Raw genomic sequence first — 8,530 nt, forward strand, 5'->3', positions numbered from 1 at the left:
TGCACCCTCACCCTACCTTGGTATTTTCATTATTTTATGTTTACCTATTTGGATAGGTGTAGGGATATCTGCTTATTTATTGCAGTGCTGGGGTTTGAACCTGGGGTCTTGAGCATAGCAGGCAAGTGCCCCTCCACTGAGATATATCCCATCACTATCTGCATTTTAAAACAATGTCCTCTTTAGCTTCTTATGAACACTAAGGGATAAGAAACTGATTTGAGCCATAAAGAAAAATGAAATTCTGTCATTTGCAGCAAATTGGATGGAACTGGAGGACATCATGTTGAATGAAATAAGCCAGGCAGAAAGACATGTACCACATGTTCTCTCTCATGTGTGGAAATGGGAAAAAAAGAAAAAAAAAAAAAAAAAAGAAAAAGAAAAGGAAAAGAGAAAAGAGCCAACTCCCCAAAGTGAACCTGAAAGTGGGATAGGGATTAGTGATTACTGGGGACAGGGAAGTGGGGGAGGGGACAAGGGTGGAGGAAAGGTAGACAGATCTGATCAATGTGCAGTGTGCATGTATGGAAACATCACACTGAATCCCTTTAATAGGTACAATTAATGTCTTAATAACAAAGAATCCGATTTGAGGAGAGAGTCAGTTTGATTTTGAGTTGTGCCTTCCTGGGTTACTGGCTATAGGATCTTAGTTGACTTGCTATCTCTCTGGGCTTCGGTATCTTCAGCTATGAGATGAATTATTAATCATTGCTAACAAATATTGATTGCTTACTAGAGGCCAGACACTGTTGGAAGCACTTTGCATGTACTCGCTGGTTGAATTCTCTCTGTCAATGTTGAGGTGGGTGCTATCATTAACTCCAATTTAGAGAAGGGGAAACTGACTTTGATAATGTGTCCAAGATTTCAGAGCTTATAAATAGCAAAGCCAGGACTTCCACCCAGGCACTGTGGTTTCCAAGCCCATGTTTTTCACCATCTCTGACCTTCCATCATAGAGAAGCACCAGGATAAAATGATAACGTGGGCGTGAAGGCTCTGCCCAGGGTAGGAAAGCAGGATGTGCCAATTCTTCTTCCTCGATGGGTCTTGGTGGGAATTTGCTTTTTGGTTCCATTAAATTGCAGAAATTAATCTAAACAAACAATAAGCAAAAAAGTTAGTAGTGATCCTGATAAATGCAGGTAGGATCCCCATAGGATCTAGAAAAATCCAGAGCTGCCCAGATGGCTCCCTGTCTTGGATATTCTGGTCCTTTGCAGGTGGGAGACTTAAGAGGTATGTCAGGCTTCACCTGGGTGTCAATCCATCAACTCCCTCTACTTTGACTTTGCACTGAGCAAAGAACCTTCTGGTATTGATTTCCTTTCCCAAAAGTCTATCCTTCCTGAAAGAGATTGTGCTGACCAGTCAACCTCAGGATTCCCGTCTGCTGGGTGGTTTCACTTCTCAGTGTAAATTAATAAATTGCATTTCAGGTTCATCAATCCGTCTCATGCGAGTTTGTACAGTGGGGGTCATTTCCTCTACACCTAATCACAATAACTAAACTTCCAGGGAGGAGAGAGATTAGGCAGGGCTCACCTTCAGGGTAGCATAAGAGTGATGGCCAGAGAAGGGTATGAAAAGGTAGGTTGTGAGACTAGAGGCCAGCGAGAGGACTTGTGTTTGGGGAAAAGGGACAATAGGGAGGACTTCTTGAAGGAGGATGATGTGGCCACAGGAAGAGAAGGACTTCGGCACAATGGTTAGAACACAGACCCTGGCGCCTCCTACCTGAGTTGAAAGTCTGTCTCTTCCCACTCGCTGGCCGAGTGGCTGGGCCAGGTTGCTTCCTCTCTCTTGGCCTCATGCTCTTCATCTTTGAAGCTGGCATCATGACCACAGGGTGGAAATGGAGAACACCAAAGGGTGGTCTCACTGAGGAAAATTCTAGAAGGACATGTTTGAGGCCTCCATCCCAGAGGCAATTTTGTCTCAAAGGGAATGAGCGTTGAGTCTGTTTGCTTCAAGATGTAGAGGGCAGAATATTCTTTACAGCATAGGGCTCCTTCTTTGAAAGTGTCCTGGGGTTTTGCAGCTCACGAGGAGAGCTGTGTGTACTATCTACATGAACCCATCATCCCCGGGAACTTCCGTGGTTTCTGAGTCACTATCAGATCATTTCAGCTTCCAAGCGGAAGCTCCCAGGGTGGGCTCATCATATAGGCCTATTTTGCCCTCCCCTGTGTGGGGAGGGGAGGGCGGTGTCTGGAGGCAGCCTGCAGCACCCCTTGGGGACAGACTCTGCACCATGTCAACCTCTTCTCCGGAGTCCCAGAGTTCCAGCCAGTGGGGGCTGACAGGTGTTCAGCTTTCACTTCACAGAGGAAGGACCTGAGGCTCCAAGAAGGAAAGATGCTCAGATGGCCCAGCTAGGGAGCTCTGGAGCTGGGACTAGACCCTGGGCCTCCTGCTTCCTTGTTCAGTGCTCTGCCTAAGAACCCTGCCAGGTCATCCTTGATTTGAGCACACACCTGCTTCTGGTCTGAAGGACAACACAGGGAGGAGCGATAGGAAGGGTTGGGCAGGTATGCCTGGAGGATGTTCTGGAGCTTCCATCCTACCTGTGCCCCCCTGGCAAGTGGAGCTTCCCTCTTCTCCCAGATTCCTCCTCCTCCTCCCTGTTGATCCCTGATTCCTACCGGCAGACCCCTGTAGCACATGGAAGCTGCTCAGTCTCTCCTTGCTTCCATTTGCCTTTTCCCTTAACAAAAATGGAAGATTCCGCTGGCTCCAGCTATCCTGTTCTTTTTCTCTTGGAGGAACTAGTCATGTGAAAAGTCCTTTTATTTTCACTCAGGAATCCTGTCTCCTCTTTAGGATCCATTTCCTCTTTTCATGAGAGTGCATGCAGGTGATGGTGGGTGGCTGGAAGACACAGGCCCATGGCTGAAGAGAGGAGGCAGCACTTCTCTCTTGTTTGAATCAATCATTCCTTCAGAAAGGAGTACCCATGCTCATTCCTATTACTGATAAGCCTCTATCAACTCAATTTCAAGCTCATGTCCATCCAGTGCTTGGTGCAGGGTGGGGGTCAGAGAGGCAGGGAGGGTAGAAGTTAAGAACAGACACATGAAAAATGTTCAACATCTTTAGCAATCAGGGAAATGCAAATCAAAACTATAATGAAATCTCACCTGACCCCAGTTAGAATGGCGTCATCAAGAATACAAATAATAAATGCTGGAGAGGATGTGGAGAAAAAGGATCACTTTGGCACTGTTGGTGGGATTGTAAATTAGTTCATCCACTCCAGAAATCAGTATGGGGGTTCCTCATAAGACTAGGAATGAAACCGCCCTATGACCCAGTTATCCCACTCCTTGGTATTTATCTTAAAGAATTAAAGTCAGCATACTGTAGTAATCAATACATACCCATGTTTATAGCAGCACAATTCACAGTAGACAAGTAGTTATGGAATCAGCCTAGGTACCTGTCAACAGATGAATAAAGAAAATGTGGTTTATGTACATAATGGAGTTTTATTCAGGCATAAAGAACAAAATTGTGTCATTTGCAGGAAAATGAATATAATCTGAAAGCATTATGTTAAGCAAAATAAAGCCAGACTTTAAAAAGTCAAGGGTCTGGAGGTAGTACATACCTGTAATCTCAGTGTCTTAGGAGGCTGAGGCATAAGGATTACAGGTTGGAGGCCAGCAACTTAGAGCTGTCTCAAAATAAATAATAAAAAGGACTGGGACCAGAGAAATGAAAAGTTGTACTCCATTTATTTAAAAAAAAAAAAAGAACTGGGCATGTAGCTCAGTGGTAAAACACCCCTGGGTTCAATCCCCAGTATCCCCCTCACCCCATGTGTTCTTTTATATGTAGAAGCTAGAGAGAAAAAAGAAAAAAAAAAAGAGGGGAGCAGATCTCATGAAAATAGAAGGGAGACCAGTAGAGTAAAGGGAGGGGACCCCATAGAGGTGGGGGAGGGAGGGAAACGGGAAAATGGGGACTGAAACTAACCAAATTATTTTATGTGCCGTTATGACTATGCCATAATGAACCCCACTGTTATGTATAATTGTAATGCACCAATTAAAAACTAATTATACATGTTTTTAAAAATGGCTGAGGGCTGTAGATGTGGCTTAGTGGCAGAACACTTGCTTAGCATGCACGAGGCCTTGGCACCACCAAAAAAATTTATTGGCTGAAGCCAGAGCATCCCAGTTTATATCCCAGCCTGGCAAGTTACTATGCATGTGATCTCGGGGGAGTTACTCAATGTCCCTGGGCCTCAGTTGGTCCAGTAATGGCTGCTGAGAACAATTCATCCTGGTAGAGATCCAGTGAGAGAATGAGCATGAAGTCCTTCAAATAGGGCCCAATACATGGCATGTCAGTCTTCCATCACTATGACAGAATACCTTGGATAATTAACTTAGAAGGAGAAAATGCATTTTGGCACACAGGTTGAAGTTTCAGACCCATTGCATTAGGCCTCTGGTGGGGGTGCCAGATGGCAAAGGCGTCCACTGCGACTGCTCACCTCCTGGTCAGGGAGCAAACAGTAAATAGGAGGAGGCCAGGGTCCCACAATCCTCTTGATGGACAGGCCCCCAATGACCTAAGCCTCTTCTGCAAAGCCCTAAAAGCGCCCCCTTAAAGTCCAAGTGCTTTCCGACAGCACCACCCTGAGGACCATGCCTTTAGCCTATGGACCCTTGGAGGACATTCGACATCCAAACCCTAGCACAGGGTCAGTGCTCAGTGAGAGGCAGGTAGCGCTGACACTTGTTCTGTATCTCCTCAGGTGGGGCGGGCCTTGCCCCAGCCTGGTCCTTGGAGTTCATCTCGGTGGAGACGTTGTTAGTACACCGAGAGCGTGTTCCATTCTAGCAAAGCCACCGGGAAGCCCAGTTACCTGTAAATGGCTGTGTGATGAACACAGAAGCAGAGCCAGGGGTAGGGAAGGTGGTAGAAAGGGGGCTCCCATTTCCATTCTGAGAGTGGGGCCCAAAGTTCCCTGTGGCTGGCCAGGGAACCCCATCCTCTGCAAGGATGGGAGGGATATGGATGCAGCTGGTGTAGCAGTATCTCCCAGGGCTGAGCTGGCTCATGGGACCAGCCAGAGCAGCCCCCTGCTTCCAGGGCCTCTTTGGTCAGACTTTACTATTCACCCTCCATTAAAGAGAAAGCTCCTTGCAGAGCAGAGTGGCCCCCTCTTGGCTCAGGGCCCTTGGTCATGCTGTACCCTCATCAGAACCGCTTTGAACACACTAGGAGACACTCTGAAGAGTCCAGTTCTAAGCCTCCCTCCCCTTCCTGTTTACAGTGTCCATGAAGGAATTTCCTTCAGAGAGTTCACAGTACAATAGCCAAGGTCCCCTGAGATGACAGTGATGTGCATCTTTTTCACATGGAGGTTAGCTCCCTAGGATGGGGGTCCTTAAGTCTGTGACTGAGCCAACCTGTGACACAGTGGTATTTTTCTCACTTATTTCCTTTTTTAAGCTTAGGAGGGCTTGGCAATCCTCAGATATAACTTCATTTCCTCTTTTTGATTAGGTTTCCTAGTAATGAAATAATTCTTGTTAACAACAATAGTGGCTATTTATTAATCAGCCAGTGCACTAATTGGCAATTTTCATGCATTATCCTTAATCCATACAACAACTCGACTCCAATTTTATACATGAGAAGAGGGAAGCTCAGAGAGATGAGTAATTAGCCCTGGGTCAATGTTCTCCTGCTTCTCCTTCTCCTTCCCTTTCTTTTTCTTCTTTTTGGCATTGCCTCTGATGATTGGAATTTTTTTCCTAGTCGAAATGAAAGAGAAAATATTTCATTTACCTTTTGCTTTTTGACTTCCAAAATAGGCTCTTGAAGCCCCTTTTAAGACTGCAGGTGGGAAAACCAAACATTCTGATTTGCACAACCCAGATTTTGAAAGGAAAGAAAATTTATATTTGGTTTGTTTTTATGCTTGGCAATATCAGAAATCAAAGTCCTTTATGTGAATGGCTCACAGTTTATGCACACATAAAAATGTGGAAAGAGATGGAGGGGGAGGGGGAGGTAAGAATATGTAAATCCTACCCAGAGGGTGGCAGTGGGCTGGGGGGAGAGGAGCCTGCTTGAGATTACTACTTGAAGGATCCTTGAGGAGCGAGGTCAGGGGAGGTAGGAGCTGCACTGGAAGGTGCCCCACTGAGTTGTTGCTTGTGCCAGGGGTGTGATTTGGTGCAGCTCATTCCTACTGCCCTGTTTGGCAAACTGTTCTTCCCTGACCTAAATAAATAAATGTAACTTCTTACCTTTGCCATAAAAACGCCCATAGGGTGGAGACTGGATATCCAGACATTTGTGATGGGAAGGAAAAATCCCCTGCACCAGTACTTGTGTGGGATGCAAGAGACCCAGTTCTATGCTTTCTCTTCCCCACAATGCAGCAGCATCCAATGACTGGTATCCCCAGAACTTGGACTAGCCTTTACCAGCTGGTTGGCTTCTAACAGGTTTTGAGCAGCCAAGTAGTATCATCATATGGGAATCATGGAAATAAACTCTTGCAGTAGAATGGCAAAGGTCTGGACTCAGGTGAAGCCCACCTGAGAAGTGATGTGTGATAGGGCACAGACAGATATGAGCAGTGAGATCACGAGGTTAAGGGGATAACCAGTCTGAACCCCACATGCTTTCTTTTAAAGCAATTTAACTGCAGCTTTGCCTGGCTTAAGTCAATAGGATGTGCTGCATCCCCCAGCAAACAAGCTATCTGCAACTGAGAGCAATGCAGCTATCACTAACTCAAGTCACCGTGAAAGGCTGGTGGGCGGGCCGTGGCGGGGGTAGGGGTTCCAGGTTCCAGGATTCAGGGAGATAAGGATAGTTCTCCCTAACCATAAGATTTATAAGAACAAGTTCCAATTAGAACCTGTCAGCATGGGCCAAAGTGACCTAGAATTGCCCTGGACTTTTATCTTGCTCAGTGGGGACCTGGAAGTTTGAAGCAATCCTGCTGTCAGTCAAAAGTCAAAAGGTGGACCTGGGCAGGGTTCTCTGAAAACTTCATTAGGACCCCACATAAAACTGGAGAGCAGGAAGGGCATGCCATCTTTCTCTCTGAGAGAATCCACTATCTCTTTGAGAGTGTCCCCTTTTCCCACTCCTTCTAATAAACTTTGCTATTCTTTTACTAAGTCCTGTTTCATACCTGGAATCCTCTCAAGTAAGAATACAGAGATCCAGGGCTGGGACCTTCACAGCTGCCCTGCTTGTTCAGGCTCTGCCAGAGGGTCAAGCCTCTGAATACAGCAGTGGCCAGGGATGCGCAGGAGAGAAACTAAGGAATGGAGTCAATGGGACCTGACTGGTTGATAAGGCTGGAATTCAAGTGCCTTCACTTAGTCTGCTCTGGTCTCAAATCTTGCCACTCCCTTTGCCAGTCTCTGTCCAGCTGGTTCTTGAATATTCCTGCTCTGTTGATGCTCCATGTCTTTGAATGCATTATGTTGGTTTCTGCCTGGAAGGTTTTCATGGTCTCTCTTTCTCCCCCACTAGAGAATTAGCTGCTTGAGGGAAGGTGCTCAATCTCCTCTCTCTGAACTGCAGTACCAGGCACAGAGCTGGGTGCTTCACGTGTATTTGTGGAGCCACAAGCTATGAATAAAAGAATGGGAGGCGAAGGGGTTGGAAGCAAAGAGAAGGGATGAAGACATCGGGTGAGCCGTCAGACCTTATTCTAATCCTTCCTCTCTCTGATGTTACACATTAATCCTCATTGGAGCAAGGCGGAAGAGTGATCAGAATAGCATCTGCCTCTTCTGGCTGCTGGAACTCGAACCAGATAAGATGGGAATGGTCAGAGAATATTCTAATATTCTGTGCCAACAGTTTTAGCAGGACTTCCACATTAATAGAGGTGGTTGGTGCCTTTCGTAGACACGACTAAGGTCTGGGGTGGGGCCACTGAGAGTCCAGAGAGAGGTAATAAAATAAAGTGGTCAGAGTCCAGGGTGGCCTGACCCAAGTCCTGTGCTCCAGTCCTGGATGCACAGATAGCCCGTGAGCTGGGCCTTCTGACGGCTCCTGCCAATTTACATTCTAAAATCTTTCTCTCCTGGCTTTGACTTTTTCTGTTCTTTCCTTGCTACTTCCACTTTCTTATCCCCCAGGTCCTCAGGAGAGCAAAATGTAAGCCAGTGCAAAAGCTAAGGCTTGCATTAATTTCTGTATCTTTGTGTCTTGCAGTAAGAAAAGAAAATCTTGCATCTTAAGTCCTGTTTGTCCTGGGTTGCTATATTCTGCCCCCCACCCCATAAATTTAGATCTTCTTCCTTTCCTCCTTCTTCCTCTTCTTCCTCTTCCGGAAGCCTTGTTTTCTGTGATTTCCAAGTATCTGTTGTTAAGACTGGGAACACAGACTTGGGAGATGAGCTGAGTGGCCACTTTGTAGAGAGACCGTGGGTAAATTGCTTTGAGATCTCCTAAAGCTGCTTCTCTGTCTCCGTCTACGTACTGCAAACAGGAAACCCAGGACCCTGCAGCCTACTGCACCAGCGCCACA

At 46.3% G+C, this 8,530-nt stretch overlaps 1 long non-coding RNA gene across 1 annotated transcript; it reads right to left on the reverse strand.

The window, feature by feature from the left end:
* Positions 1-563: 563 nt before the first annotated feature.
* Positions 564-4,487, reverse strand: LOC306639259. The gene is made up of 3 exons (XR_013757583.1): positions 4,217-4,487; positions 3,617-3,686; positions 564-1,102 (listed from the first exon to the last, which is right to left on the reverse strand). It is a non-coding gene; the product is annotated as an uncharacterized lncRNA (long non-coding RNA).
* Between the last annotated feature and the right edge of the window lie 4,043 nt (positions 4,488-8,530).

The sequence above is a fragment of the Sciurus vulgaris genome (genome assembly GCF_902686455.1).
Source record: "Sciurus vulgaris genome assembly, chromosome: 11".
Classification (NCBI taxonomy): Eukaryota; Metazoa; Chordata; class Mammalia; order Rodentia; family Sciuridae; genus Sciurus; species Sciurus vulgaris.